Raw genomic sequence first — 16755 nt, 5'->3', positions numbered from 1 at the left:
GTTCATGCGCTGTTCATGCTCCAAGGATGCTTCTAGCTATGAAATCACCCTGTAACAATAAGAACTTTGCTCATGCTCTCATGTACAAGCAATCATTTTCCCACACAGTTCGAAAGCATGTCAAAGTGCAAGTACCGCTCTAGCGGGAAGGTAAACGGCGTTTCCGTGCGCTGCTCTGGTTTGCCAGAAGCGGATTAGTCATACTGGCTCCCTTGGCCAGTAAAGCGAGATGAGCCATGACTGGACCTAATGGTCAGGGGTCCCTTTACCTTTACCTTTTATATTGTCATTACAAGGCAAACAGGGGTTTAGGTCACTCCATACTTGCCTCATAATATGCTGCCCAGTTTGAAGTTTCTAGGCACAAGCTCTGCACTGGAGGAGGCGGGTGTTTAAAAAAGAATTCCTTAGTCACAAGGAACAAGTTGCAGGGCAAGTGAGCATCGCCTCCGTGAGCGAATTACTTCTCAGCAACAAAACACAGAGGCATTTTGTGGGGTCGTTGTGGTGAAACCATTCACCTTTTCACTTTTCTGTATCTGTGTTACGTACTGAAATTTTAAAAACTTAAGGTGTTGTGTGTGTGTGTGTGTGTGTGTGTGTGTATATATATATATATATATATATATATATATATATATATATATATATATAAAAAATTATAAATGTACCAACCAAGCGCATACATAGATGTGTGGACCACATGTCTGGAGCCGCACAGGAGGACTGCCTTGAAACCATTTTGACACCCAAACTGACCAAATGTTTTCTCTGCAAGGAGGGAGAGGGTGGGGGATCTTCCCCATTGTCTTTTTGTTCACAAATCCTGTCTTAAGGGTATGTCTGTGTATGAATAGGGTGAGCCTGTGACCTGGCTCAGGAACTAAGTATTTGTCATTACAAAAGACTGGCCAGGCTCCCCAGGGTATCCAATCAAGTAACCATTAACAGGTAATGGCCAGACAGGAGATAAACAACGCACTCAGATTTCTGTTGTAGACTGCCTCTTCTGTGATGTAGGTATGATGTATCGGGGGGGGGGGCTTGGGCTATACTCCTTCTGTGATGTAGGTATGATGTTTCTGGGGGTGGTCTTGGACTCCAGGGCAGGCAATTTAAGAAGTATATATAAGGGCAGACACACCTTTGTTCGGAGTCCTCCTCCTTTCCTGCATGTGAGGGGAGCACCCTGTTGCAACAGTTCAATAAAGATCAGGCTTACGAGCTGCTTTGCTTCTCAATATTTTCTGGTTGGCCTCTGTTATTTTCACCGACCAATGGAGAACCTACAAAGGACTCTATAAGGGCTCTTGTGTCCCGCATAAGGGAATAAAGGCAGATTTTCATTTATTACAGTACAGACAATGTTATGGGACAAATCTCAGGAAAAAACTGCTTTGGTAGGCTGAAGACACCTCGAGACTACTAACATCCATGGCATTGGAATAAAGGAAGGTGTTCTTCAGCCTCTGCATTTGGAACAGCAAATGCTGCATTTTGCAACAGTGGCGGGTTTTATTTTATTTTATTTTTCAAGTTCAAGCGTTTCACACAGATAGGTCCCATTTTTTTATTTTAAAAAACCAAACCAAACCTAGATAGTCTTTCAGAGACAGGCATCTTTGGTGTTTTTTTTACTGCTTCCAAAGCTGCTGAAGAGTGGCGAGGGCTGCATGTTTTTAGCCCAGCTCAGCCCACATTTCGTGATTCAATGATGTTGCATAGGCCATGGCGTGGGCAGAGCCAAATCTTTTTGAGAAGAGCCCCAACCGCTTTGTGCCCAAGTTCCATCCAGGCCATATGATAACATCATAGTGTGGGAGGAACAGCGAAACCCCACACGCCCCAGAAAAAGAAAGCACCTTGTTTTCCCTCAGAAAATGCGTAATTATCTGAGGGAAATCACTACTACGAGACAAGATGACGTCGAGGTGTTGTATTCCAGCACTGTCACCTTAAGGGCAACCCAAACCACAGCTTCCCCTCTCCTTCTTTCCCCTTAAGACTCGGACAGTCCTAGGTTAGGAGCCCTGCCACACAGCTTCATATATAACCTCAAATCAATTCAGGCAAGTTACTGAGGTGAGGCCCGAATTCAGTAAAACAAGTCCTTACTTTTAGACAGCGTTCTGCCTACAAGGTTAAAGAGAGCTTCAAAAAGGCAGAGGCTATTTGTTTTCAATTGGTGGTTGAAATATCCTCGGAGTCGAGTGTGGATTTCATGCTCTTTATTCAGCTCATAGTAGTGAGGAAGAATGGAAGTTCCCCCGAAATGTCTGCTTTATATACATTATTTAGACAATGGGCCCCACATGATTGGCTAATTCCGGGATTCTCCTGTAGGCCAATCAGGTTGCGGATTCACTTCCACCTGGAGTTGGATTGGGTGGCTCCAGCGGACCAATCAGACTCCTGCATTCTGAATCCTATTGTTCTAGGACCAATCAGACTGCTGCAATTTGGATCCTATTCAACTCAGTACATAACAGTGGCTCTGGATACACAATGTTGACACAATGTACTAGTGGCTCCCTTTTTCTTGTTATCATTGTTTAGGTTTTTACAAAGAAAATGCAGGACGAGAGCAAGAGAATTAACAGGTGCCAAAACAGGACTGCGGGGTTACTCTCATTCCTCAGACCAGGGGTAACCAAACATGGCGCCCTTCCAACGTTAATGGACTACAGTTGTCATCATCCCTGGCCATTGGCCAACCTGGCTGGGGCTGATGGGAGTTTATCTGCTTTATTAACATTTACATAACCCCCCCCATCTTTCTTCCAAGGAGTTTGTGGCAGCTTCTCTTCATCTCCATTTCATCCTCACAACCCTGTGAGGGTCCATCTAGTCCCACATCCTGTCAATGGTCAGCCTGATGCTTTTGGGAAGACCACAGGCAGGGCATAAACGAAACAGCTATTAGGAATTTCAAGGGGAATTTTGTTATCATGGTTAAGTGCATGATAAGCACATCCTTTGAAAGCCATCTACGCTGAAGGGCATGGATCCCATGAGTTCTCATCAACGGATTACTGAGTAATTTCAGCTGATTGTGTTAACGCAGGAAGCTGCCTTATCCCAGTGCAGACGAAGAACTGTGTACACACAAGCATTGTATTCTACATTCAGTGCACACTGAGATCTTCCCGTAGTCCGCACACAAACTGGACCTACTACATATTTCATACCCTTGGAAAGCACTTTCCCACAAACTGGTTTCATTCCAAAAATTAAAGCTGAGAGAAGGTAATTCTGCATTAGCTCCCACTGTGTCCATCTGAAAACCTAACAGAGGTGGTCCCAGCAACAGTGTGTTTGTGTGTGTAGAAAGTGAGGTGAAAATTATGTTTGCGGCATTTCAGTCAGCTTCTGTGATGTCTCGGTTACACACACTAGTCACCATTTGATGACCTTCATTTGTCATCACCAAGCGAGAAACATACAAGTGTGAACCAGTCTGTATCATAGAATCATAGAATAATGTAATTGCAGCATTGGAAGGGACCACAACGGTCCTACAAGCAGCAATAAATGTTGGTCTAGAAACTTGCAAGTCTTGTATACTTCAGGCTTTGGCCTAATATGTAAACTGGTTTTCTTTTTTTTAATTCATCATCTGTCTCATGTGTTGTGGGCCAGAAGTAATAGTTTGCATGAATGGCATCAGACCAGATGGCTTGGGTCAGAATTTGACTTCAGATAGTTTTAGGAAGTCATCTTTCCCGTTCAGAACTGATTTCCCCTCATGTAATATTAGAAAACACGTCTGTTGTTTTCCCCCCTTGCCCTGCAAATTATGGTTCTTCTGAACATCATATTTCTCAAAGAAGCAGCTGCAAAGCCCAACCAACCATGCACCAAAGTGAAACACCTTCAAATGACTGGCATGAACATTCAAATGGCTTATTGTCAGAACAGGTTTAAAAATAGGATTTTTCAAGATAAACAAACTCAACCTCACAGGAAATGAGTGAGCAGCGAATACAGAAAGTCAACATGTTAGATTTCTCATGAAATCTTAATTTCGTTGTGTAAATAACATACAGTAATCTTATGAGGATGAGTATTTCCATAGCCACACGCTTGCTCTTCTCAGAAGGAAAAATACTTAAGTATCTATTTACCAAGCAAAAATCATGCAAACCTCATAACTACAACAATGGTGTGTGTGTGTGTGTGTGTGTGTGTGTGTGAGAGAGAGAGAGAGAGAGAGAGAGAGAGAGAGAGAGAGAGAGAGAGAGAAGCTGACCACTTCAAGTTTTAGGAAAGATCAAGAGAACGTTTTGCTAGTGTTGAGTGGTCTATGAGAATTCAGTTGCTTTTACCGGAAAAATCTGAGGGCTCCCTTGGACAAAAAGTAAAGACACCAACCAGAGTAAATTGGAGCAAATCAGCAGCCTGTAGGCTTGGCCTTTATTCAACTGTTGCAACAGGGTGCTCCCCTCACTTGCAGGAGAGAGGAAAGACACAGAAAAATGGGTGTGCAAGGCCTTATAAAAACTTTTGAAAATCCCACCCTGTAGATCAAGACCACCCCAAGAAACATCATACATCACATAAAGGAGGGGTTGAGGGAGGGGTGGTGGTGGTAACCTGAGTGTCATGTCACCTGGCTTGTTCCCTTCTCCCCCTCCCCATGAGTCATTTTCAGAAGACAAAAGGTAGTCACAGTCTCCTGCCCCTTGAGGGGGAATCCAGTCACTGTTCTTTTGTTATAGTCCGCGTTGAATCCACTCGTGTATGCAGTGTTGATGGTCTTCTGTCTGAGACCATCAGGGTTGGCATAGCAACTGGGCAGGGCTCCTGTGTATGTACTGGTATGGTCAAGGATTATGGCTGCCCTGTATCAAACCTTCCCCATTTTGTAGTCCTTCCTTCATGGAGTAAAACAAAAGTGGAACAGTGCAAATCCGATGTATGGTTGGTTTTCTATGAATTTATAAAGAAGCGTAGCGTATGCAGTGTGTGAGTGTGTGTGAAGTTTGTACAACTGAATGATTGGGGGGGGGTTCCTGCTACATTGCCTATTTTTATTTTTTAAAAATTGCACTAGGATGCACACACAGAAAAAGGGGAATGAAGAGAACCAGTCCCCACCCCTCTGCATTTCACAAAAGTGACAGCTTCAGGACTGAGGAACCAGGATTTAGAAAGAGGGAAGGTATTGTTATAAGAATTTTAAGGTCATACAACAGTACCTACCAGAGACTTGCAAATATGCCCACTAATGATTATTTTGACTAACCAGTTTGCTCTATGCATGCTTATGTTAGTTGATTGGGGCCTAAAATAAAGAAAGGTGATCCGTACTTATCAGAGTAAGAGTGAGGCTTACCCTAAAGGGATGGCCAGGTTAGTTTCTTACAACAAGCACAACCAAGTATTGTGAGGCCATAAAGACTGAACGATTTATTGTGCCATAATTCTTTTGTGGACTGGAGGCCACTTCATCTGATGCATGGAACTTCATCGTCATCTGGCAGATATATAGAAACACACACACAAATGTAGAGAGACAAAATAATAAAAATGACGAGGCTAAAAGTTCATAAAATGCAAAGGGGACAGTATGGGACTTCATTTGACACAAAATCAGTTGTATACAAGATTAGCAGTCTTACTGGGATTCTTAGTCACGCTTTCTTCTTTCTTTTCTTTTTTTAAGCTGGCATTTCCTTAAAACTTAAATGTCATTTCGTTCTTATGAGGAGACATTGACAATCTTTCCATTCAGTGTCGTACCTGCTGGTAATAGCAAACAAACTACCACCGACAGAAAACAAAGCTGGCTTCAAGGAAGCTGCACATTTCATTATTACTTTTTAAGGGGTTTTTTTTTTTTTGCTTTGGTCAGAGCAGTCAGGAATAAAAAGCAGTACCGAGGAAGTGAAGAAATTTCACTTGGGAGTCTCAGAGAGATAGGACCTTGTGTAATGCGAAAATCTCACAGAAACCCGAAGTCTAGGTTTTACAACATCCCATTTTGTTAAGAGACAACAGCAATTTACTTGAGACACATGTAGGGCAAACTCCCCCACCCCTCCAAACCATTTGAAATACCCAAGCATCTTGAGCTGTTTTGCTATCACAGAAGCCACAGACTTGTGGGTATCTGCCTCCTCAACAGTTCCTAATATAAACAACTCTTAGCTCACTCACATATATAGCACAGGTGGGAGGTATGTAATGTCTCCAGGGTTCTTGCTAGAACCAGTTTCTGGGTGGTTTTTTTTAAATAAAAAATGTTAAGTTACTAGTTCTCAAGGTTGCAAATGTAAGTTTGAAAATAGGACAGGAAAGTGTGGCAGGAGTTGGGGTTTTTTTGTGTTTTTTGTTTTAAAAGCCCACATTTATTCTTTGCTTCTACTGTAAATCCATACCAGAATTTTCAAATGCTTTCTTGAGTTTATCTCGTCTGATGGCATCAAATGCAGAAGCAAAGCAAGAAGTTCCATCAGCTGTAGTAGTTTGGCATCTGTCGGGTTCCTGAAAAGTGTATGCAAATTATGTTGATGGCATGCATCAAAACACATAGGACCCCTTACAGATTTCTGGTTTGTAGCCTTCAAGTGCTGACACTAATGAATAGAAAGAGGCAAGCAAACGGATCACGTGATTGGAACCACTCTCCTATGAGGAAAGGTTCAATGTTGAGGCAATTTTTTCCATCTAGGAAAAAATATATGAGGGAAGACATGACTGTGGCATCCAAAATTATGCCTGCTGTGAAGAAAGTGAATAAACTTCCCAAAGCTATTCTAGGCTGCATCAACAGAAATATAGTGTCCAGATCAAGGAAATCATAGAATCTTAGAGCTGAAGGTCCGCCAAATGAAGCTGAATAATGGCAGATTGAGGCCAGATGAAGGGACACACTGTGCCCCACAGCATATAATTAAATAATGGAATTTGAAGCACAAGATACCTAATGTCACAAAACTGGTAGCTTTCCTCATTTTTATACCTTTTTTGTAAAATGAGAAATCAAAAATAATGGTCACGGAAAGGTATAAATGTCTATATAGACACACACAAAAATGGCCAACTTACATATCTTTAAACGGGGAGTAGACAAATTAACAGAGGATATAGCAATGACTCTTAGTCGTGATGTAGGCTACAGGCAAACTCCAAGACCGGAGAAAGCCAGACTCTGAATACCAGTTGCGGAAGAAACACAAGTAGGAAAGTAATGTTGAGTTCATCATCATGTCTTGCTCACAGGTTTCTCACAGGCAGATGAGGGAACAGAATACTGGCCTAAATGGCCCTTTGGCCTGATCCAGCAGGGATCTGCTTAAGTTCTTATAATGAAGTTTCATTTAACCAAATCACAAAGGTGGTAGGGCAGAAATGTCCACTGCTCATTGCCACACACTGATTCACTTAAATATATAAAAATCTAAAAACCGCCATTGCCTAACTTTGAGACAGAGCTGATGAAAAGGAGAAGAAAACATACCACCTATTCACCACAACCTAAGTTTGGAGGAAGGGAAGGTAGGAAACACCAAGACAATCAGAAATTACAGGTAAAGGAGTGTGCTGTTGACATAAGATTATATTGCTATGAAGCTATGTAAGGAGCATACTATGAACCTAGATTTCCCAGTACTGGCATTTGAGTTGAATAGGGTTTTAGCTGTATCGCTCAGGTGTATGTTACACTCAGTACTAGATTGTTAGGAAAGTGTCGGGAGTGTGCAAAGACCTTGCTAGATACGGTTCTTTTGCTGACTGTCTCTTCTGTTGACAGCGTATGCCCTCAGTTTCATTTCAATGCAAAGGAAGCTTTGCAGTTGTCAGGCACAAGGAATTGCAGCAAAAGGGAGGAAATACTGTATTTGCAACTGATAAACAGAGAAAATAGTCCCATGCAATGTGGCACAAAGAACCAGCTGCACACATGTAAGATGGGGGGACAGGTGGATTGCTAGTAGCACATTGTTTAAAGGATCTAGGGGGTCTTAGGAGACCACAAACTGAACATAAGTCAACTGCATGATGTAGCAGCAAAAAAAAAGGCTAGAGTTGTTTCGGCAGTGGAACAGATTCCCAGGAGAGGTAGTGGACTCTCCTTCCTTGGAGGTTTTTAAAGTAGAGCTTGGCTGGCCATCTGTCATGTGTGATCTATTTAAGATTCCTGCGTTGCAGGGGGTTGGACTAGATGACCCTCGCGATCCCTTCCAACTTTACAGTTCTACGATTCAACAGCAAAATGCTGTAAAACTGGTTTGTTTCTTTTAAGCAGGCACTAAGAAGCCTAAGCTTCTCTAAGGCAATATAAGTAGCCACTATGTTCCACGTGTTAAGTGGCTTTTTCCCTGAGCAACAGTAACCAGAGTGTTATTTCATCTGCATATATATTTTCACATGCCTATTCAGCCAGATGATAAAGTGACTTGAAACTGGCATGTACAATACAGCCATCCTTTCCCAAGGGGTAAAGTCCCATTTATGCTGTCTCACTGCCACCTCTGATGGAAGTTTTTTTGTTTGTTTTTTAGGTTTCTAGAGCGCCACAAAAACCATCAACATGAGTTTTGCGTGCCACAAGCAAGCCTCCTAAATTTATTTCAACACCACAGAGAAGGATATTTTTCATACCCTGTTTTCCAAGTGACAGCAATCCCAGCTCTGACTTCAAGAGCCTTTCCCCAACAATTGTACTCAAATGCTGCAGAAGGACATCAACCCAACCTCACACCCGCAGGTGCTTTCGCTGTGGCGAAATACTTTTTTTTCATTACTCAAACTGAACTATGTTGTTGGTGAGGAAACATGCTCCACAATCTTCCTCTGCCAATTGCGAGAAATGCCTCCCCATCTCACACCATAGCTGTCAACGTTTCCCTTTTCTTGTGAGGAATCCTATTCGGAATAAGGGACTTTCCCTTAAAAAAAGGAAAACGTTGACAGCTATGTCTCCAACGAATCTTCCTTTACTGTATCACATACATTAAGTCCTTTAAAATCAATGCAATGGGTGGAAGGAGAGAAGCAGATTTTGGCTAAACTATAGGAGAAATGTCCTCAGGGCTTACTGTGTTTTGACAGTGGGACAGACTGCCTCCGAGAATAGTGGGCTCTCTTTCACCGGAGATATTTAAGCAGACGCTGGATGGTCATCTCTTGGAAATGCTGTGGTTGCATCCTGTATGGCAGATCCAGCATTGATAAGGAATTTGGATTTTCTAGCTTTATGATTCTAAACAATAACGCTCAGACCAGCAGGACCTTCCTCCAAATGCCCTATCAATTTTGTGAGTCTTCCAGTTTAGTTTTTCAATAGTTAGTTAGTTTTTGGGAGGCAGCACACGCCCTTCTTTGAAATTCTAAGAAACCACCTCCTTAAAAAAATATCTTTTTTTGCTTCTACAGAAATATTACCTGCACTGCAACAAAACTGTCCCTATACTACTGGGGAGCAGAATACTGGTTCTATGCTGCTGGATCGGGGCTGCCAGTTATTATAGTGCTAAAAATAAAAAATAAATAAATTTAAGTATGTTTGTTGTTTGGGGCTTTTTATGGGCATCTGGAAAGGATCCAAATTGCGAACCAAGGTTATAGCATGTCTAGACTTCAAAGGCTTCTTCTTGAGCTGCTGAAAAGGTTAAAACAATTTTCCTAGCGAAACCGAGTGTGGGTTGTGAAAGACCCATATTAATGAAGAAAATTTCCCCCAGGGCTGCTCGTTTAGTATCACCAAAAGTCATCAAGTTTCAGTTTGAGTTATTTGTATTTATTTGTAAAAAACAAAGATTAAAGCGGCAGAACAAAAACAAAAACCTCATCCTGAATTTTCTGTTCAACAACCGACTTATTTCAAGAGACAAAATGTATTGTATACTTTGTTCACAGGTAACTCTTTTGTCCACACTATGAGAGGATGACAAAAGGCTGTGTTCTTGCCTCCGGGCTGCGATGTGTAGGAAAAATTATTCTGAGCACGGCTCATGAATCACACCGAGGATTTTCCCTGCCTTTGCACTACTGTGGAAACATGCATTTAAATGCAGCATATTCATCACGCCAGTGGCTTCCCCCTCTTTTTAATCGCTGGTTCTTCCTTTTAGTTTTACCACAGATGGGGCAAGGCAGGCGGACACTCCACAGTAAATGTCAGATAATTAAATTTATAAGCTGCAATCATAGCTACAAACGCAATCAAAAATTCAAAAGCCGAATAAAGCTTTGATTTAAATCAGCCTCACAGAACAGGAAAGGATCCTTCATTTTAAGTACAGATGGTTTCAAAGCAATTTTAGCATAGGGCAGCCGAGAGATTTTTGAATTGTGAGCATACAGGCAGCAGAAGCAGTTCTGTCAGTGGGGTTATCTAAAAGATTTCTCATCAAGGTAATTCATCAAACATCATCTAAATACTGCAGACTCTTTTCAGAGGTTAGCTACATAGTGAAATAGAGTAAAACATGCAAACACACACACACACACACACACACACACACGTCTCCAGTGGTCTTTCAGCTTTATATTTGTTTTTGTACTTCTTGGTGTTGTTGGCTGCTGTTATCAGTTCTATCTGCAATTTGTGGCCAGTTCTCTCATGCTTTAAGTAGACATTTTGTTCCCGAACTTCTTATAACACTTAAGGTATTGTACAGTACACCCAGTTTGTGGAAAGCCACAACTTCTATGTATGCCTGCGCAGGTGTGAGAGAGAGAAATATTCTTTAAGCCAAGAACTAAATATTTTTACCAATCTCTAAATGCTGCAGAGAGTAAAATACTGACGATTTTGACTAAAAATAATAATCAAATCTTTTCTTTTTAAATATTTTCTACATGTGCCACACACACACACACACACACACACACACACACACACACACTGCAAACCAGGCACACAGTATTTTTCATGATTAACAAGATTTTTAAAAACTTCATACAATCTGAATTACTGTTAATATAATTGCTAGCAGTTTGCGATCTTGAATAAAAGCACTTTAATTAAATCATTAGACAAATAAAAGCCCAATTAAATTACTAGACAAATACAAACCCAAATTTTAAGTCTTTTAATATTTTCCATGGGGGTAGGAGGAACAAGGATACTGTAAAGAAGAATAGTTCTGCCAAGCAGAAAAGAATGTAAGTTCCTTCAAAGCAAAACAGAAGTCAAACAAATCAGATATGAAACAGTTTCTCTAATTTTGCCACATGCGGCAACCAAGTTAAATTGCTGTTTAAAAAACGGTGAGTTACTTTTTTGGCTTTGCTACACTAAACTGTATGTAACTCAACAAACAAACCCCTTTTCATTTGTTTCAAAAACAACCACCACCCAACAATGCTGAGAAAATAAGGAGACAACAGAGTCATGAAATAAAAGCACCTACTGCGAATACTCAATTCCCAGTTAGGCAATATCTGAAGCAATAATTTAAGAAGTATTTTCAGCTCTTTAAAGCAGTTGTATCTCCCACGCTTTCTTTCCTGCGAGTCAAGAGACACAATGACACATTCTGAAACCATTCACTAAAGCTCCCTTTTCTGCAAATACCTATGAAAGTCAAAATTGAATTAAACCGATTCTGAAAGATTCAAAACAGAGTTCTAAAGTGGGCGCACTTAAAATGCAACACCACAACACACTCGGAAAGCACAGCATTTAAGCCGGCTTTCTTTCATTCTCAAGTAAGAATTGTATGTTCGGTGGTGAAAATGTCTCATTGCCTTTTAATATTTAGGCGATTCTTAATATTTCACAAAAAAATACCTTAGGAAGGATACCAGTATCTCCTGTTGAATTTGACCTATTTTTGGATCAAAGACCCCACTTTAATTAGTATTTCTTTGTCTAGTTTATTATTTATTGTGCCATTTATTTTTAAGGCATTTTCCTGGTTATTATTTGGTGTGCAAAATCCCTCCCAGTAAATATATTTCATGTAGTAATTGACAAATCTCAAAGGTATAGTGTTAATTCCTTCTCCTTTTTTTATAAAATTACCAGCCTTCTGTCTAATTGAAACAGAATAGATGTCAGACTTTGGCTGCAATCCTTTATATGCATTTTGATGACTAAGCCTGATTGACTCCATGCAAAGCCCATCAGTGTCTCAAAAACAAACAAATAAAACTTAGGACAAGCCATCTAAAATGTAACCCAACTCTTCCATCATTCCTCTGCATATTCCTTGCTATTATCAGCCATCTTTTAACCTGAACTTACTTTTCTGTTGCCACTAGGCCAAAGAATAAACAGAATCACCTATTTACAATTCAGTCATCTTCATATAATCAAAGAAACAACTTATAACAAAAATGAGGTACATACAATGGGCTGTTAAAAGTACTACTGGCAAAGGACATTAACAAAATCATAAAATGAACACCATTTATTGTTGCGGCAAAATGTATAATTTCAAAATGAAAGTTAGCAAGGGTTAGTAATTCATTACTATTTTTTAAAATACCACATAGTGTGTACCTCCCTAAAATGACTTTCACAACTGCCGTCACGTTTTCAGCAGCTGCTAAATTATATACTGTGGATTATTACATCCTCAACTTTTGACTCATTTGTTTCTTGAAATATTTCCTTTGTCTGCATACGATTTACTGTAACTCATCTTTGCCAAGAACAAAACTCAAAACGACTTCACAGAGGGTGATCTCGCATGCTGTGATTTGTATTTGCCGTTCAGTCTGTTAGCAAGAGTCCAGAAACGCTGAATATATTTCAGTTTTGTGGAAATGGCAAAACTTGACAATGCCATAAGAGCTGAATAATAGCTAATAAAGACAGATTAGTTATCAAGGACAAAACCTATGGATATTCAGAATATGCTTCCTCTTTGCTAATACATTTAGGGATATGCCAGATTCAGAATACTGCTAGAGAACAAAATTATTAAATACTAACTGTTAACGTAACAATTTAGAAAGTATGCAAAGGCCCAAGATTCCTGACAACTTGTTTTATATTCTCTCTCTCTCTCTCTCTCTCTCTCTCTCTCTCTCTCACACACACACACACACAGAGAGAGACAAAATAATTACAATAATATAGGATTGTCACCTAATTTGCAGAAATCTTAGTCATGAATTTTAGTTTCAACTGATTTATTCAATTGGTTTACTAAACATGGCTAAAAGCAATAGCTTGGGAGGGAAAAAGCCGATTTCTTTATTTTTAGATTGGGGTAGGCAACCTAAGGGCCGGATCCGGCCCAATCACCTTCTCAATCCCGCCCGCAGACGGTCCGTGAATCAGCGTGTTTTTACATGAGTAGAATGTGTCCTTTTACTTAAAATGCATCTCTGGTTATTTGTGGGGCCTGCCTGGTGTTTTTACATGAGAAGAATGTGTGCTTTTATTTAAAATGCATCTCTGGGTTATTTGTGGGGCACAGGAATTCGTTCATTATTTCCCCCCCAAAAAAATATAGTCTGGCCCCCCACAAGGTCTGAGGGACAGTGGACGGGCCCCCTGCTGAAAAAGGTTGCTGACCCCTGTTTTAGATCATGCACATGTGTGTTGTAGCTGGCATCATTTAGAGGGAAGGGGAATAAATTGTAAGATTTTGTAATAGTTTTTGGTTTGTTCATTTAAATACAAGTTGATAAAAACAACTGTTGGCAATCATCATCGTAGAAGCGGCATCCTCTACCAAGGCTTCAGACCTCACTAGGCCTCTAGTGGCGGCTGCATCCTATGGGCAGAATTCCATTGGTTGTGTGGCAGTGGCCCAAAGGGCCACAATAAATGCGATAATGTGTACCCCTGTAAATCCTTGAGTGTGCTTCTAATAGAGAAGTTATGGTAGCCTGTTACTGATTTTGCAAGTTGCTGCCCCCCCAATGGGTCAGAAATACTGCTAATATGTGAATCACAAAGATACATATCAATGCTGGAACATAAGTTGCTACGTTGTGCAAATGGCGACACGTAACATAGGTTCCCAATATGCACACTAACACTATGTAATAGAACACGATGGGAATCAGAACTTTATCGGCAGAAATTGCCAGTGCTTTTCGCGCATGTGTATTAAACATAAAATGAGGTAATGGTGTATTCGATTGGTGAAAATTTATAAATACCACTGCCTGGACCACCGGGCGGGGTTGCAGTTTTGCAGAACGATCCGACTGTAACCTATTGCTTTGCAATAAACAACGTTGGACTTCTAACTCCTCACGTTTCTGAGTTTTATTGGCGTAAACTCAGGAGATAAGCTGTTTTATGGCCCACAACAGTAGGATGCTGTTCCTATCCGCCATTCCCACCAGCAAAGAGGTGGAAGTGACTTTCACTAATTCCCTCCTCCCCCTTCCATCTCGGCCCCCAAAACCAAAAGATCTGCCCATTGGGGCTGGGAACGCAGCATGGGAAATGGTGAATTGGTAATAAATGGTTCCCTTCTCCCAACAGCAGGATCCTCTGTGCTGGATCTCAGTTTCATCTGTGAATAGAAGGAGCTCTTCCATCTACAGGTGCCTAGTTAGGATCCAAGCCAGAGAGAAGGAATGCCTTTAAAAAAAAAAAATGATGCTTACCACCAACTCCATAGTTTGTTATGTAATAAGACCTGCACTCAAAATGATTTTTATTTTTATTTTTAGAAAAGAAAATCTGGCGCACAAATTAACCGAGGCCACTTTTCGGTGATTAAAACCTTTGTTTAATCAATTAACCAACTGATCCATTAAACACTGCGGCACTGCAAAAAAATCTAAACAGGAAACAGGAGATCTAATTTGTTCACAGTGGAATAATGGCATCCCTGCAGGTACAATATGTAAAGATTTAACCGAAGAAAGGTTAAATACAATAGCAACAACATCTATGCCACTCTTCTACAGTTAAGATGAAACAATGAACAAAATGAATGTGCTTTGATCTTTAATGTTCTTGAAGCAGTTGTGTCTGAAGCATAGAAACGGATGAATCAACAACTCTACCTGCAGTTCAACTATATGTTTGCAGTCTGATCCCATGCATGCTTACTTGCTAGTAATGCCTCCTTAATTTAGTGAGGCTTTATTCTTAAGTAAGCATGCAGAAGACTGCACCCTTACGCTGGCAACCGCCAACATTGGTTTTCTATACTGTTTCAAAGCTTGCAAGACCTGTTTGGATAAGAGATAAACAGAGCAGACAGGGCAGACAAAATAAATGTAAAGGATAAACTCTCTTAAGACACTTTCAAATCTCTTTAAAATATTGCCTCCAAAATACAGGCACAGTCATTCAGTCATTACTGGGGGGGGGGGAGTTTCACTATACAGTAGTTCAGAAACACCCTTTTCTAAAAATGAAATCCATGTGAAGTGTCAGAAAAGTCATTTCACAACGTAGAATTGATTAGTAAGCCAAATTACATTGCGACGTGTTTGCACCGGAGAGACAGAGAAAAAAACAATCTGATGCCTTGACGTGTTTTTATTTGTACAGTACTCTTACCCACTGTTACAGCAATGGGCTGTGCAGCCAATAACTCATTCCACAACACACCAGCCCTTTGAGGGAGGCCTCTTATTTGCACAGGTGTCACAGTAGCAGACGAAATGCTGATGGACCTATCATTAGTGTGTTCATTCCCACGAATAAAAGCTGGCTAATGAAGGTTCAGAGTATCTGGCTGCTCCCTGCTTGGTGTTGACTTCCTGGTGGCGGTTCGCTGTTTGTGGAATGCCCTCCGTGACTTTTGGCGGGGCGGAATTAAGCACTGCTGTTCACCCAAGCATTGGATGACAGAGATACTGGCCGTGGCAACCTTGAAATTAGCAACTGTGTTGCTAAAGTGATCGATTTTAACCTTTTGAGGTGTTTTTGATTAATTACATTTTTGAAAAAATTACACTGCTGAGATGTTTTCCAGTTTAGGGTTCTTTGGGAGGAACGGTGAGGGTGGGGGTTAGAAACTTAAATAAAAAATATATGCTCCGGTTAGTGGTCAAACTTGCCAGATTTCACTAGATCTAAGCAAACAGACCTCCCACCAACCCACCAAAAATCTGAAGGAAACCTTTAAATCAGGGGTAGGCAACCTAAGCCTGTGGGCCACATGCTGCCCAATCGCCTTCTCAATCAGGCCCACGGACGGTCCGGGAATCAGTGTGTTATTTGTGGGGCCTGCCTGGTGTTTTTACATGAGTAGAATGTGTGCTTTTATTTAAAATGCATCTCTGGGTTATTTGTGGGGCACAGGAATTCGTTCATCCCCCCCAAAAAAATATAGTCTGGCCCACCACATGGTCTGAGGGACGGTGGACCAGCCCACGGCTGAAAAAGGTTGCTGATCCCTGCTTTAAATGAAGCATGGGTAACATGCAATGCACAAAACTTTTCATGGGTATACTTATTTCGATCTATTGTGGAGCAACTGTAGACTGATGCGTAGGCTGTCAATCTTTTTCATCAAAGATAGCCGAAAACAAAACTGAGAGAAACAGCTTGTGGCTTCATAAAGGCTGAATTTACATAAACATATTTTTAAAAGGAAGAAAGGGCTCTGGGTTTGATAAGAGGTAGCACTCACAGCATGTGCTGTAGGTATCTGACATTTAGAAGGAGCTATCATCATACATGTCAGCTTCACACACACAAAGCCTATATATATCTTTAGATGAAACCTCACTTCAAGAGATTCAATAGTCAGACAAGCCCTTGCTGGTTTCAAATTTAGAAAAACTTCCCTATTGCCCCCACTTGAATTGAAAATAATAATTAAAAAAACACCTACAGTACATGGAGAAATAAAATTCTGTTTAAAAGAAAAA

The 16755-nt window shown here is 40.7% G+C and overlaps 1 long non-coding RNA gene across 8 annotated transcripts in view; it reads right to left on the bottom strand.

The window, feature by feature from the left end:
- The window catches only part of LOC309338052, a 286413-nt gene that overhangs the window by 147406 nt on the left and 122252 nt on the right, over window positions 1–16755 (bottom strand). The gene's annotated exons all lie outside the window — the stretch shown is intronic.

Source organism: Podarcis erhardii, assembly GCF_964252035.2.
Source record: "Podarcis erhardii genome assembly, chromosome: 3".
In the NCBI taxonomy this organism is placed as follows: Eukaryota; Metazoa; Chordata; class Lepidosauria; order Squamata; family Lacertidae; genus Podarcis; species Podarcis erhardii.
The sequence above is the reverse complement of the archived record's forward strand: the minus strand, read 5'-3'. Positions and strand labels throughout refer to the sequence as shown.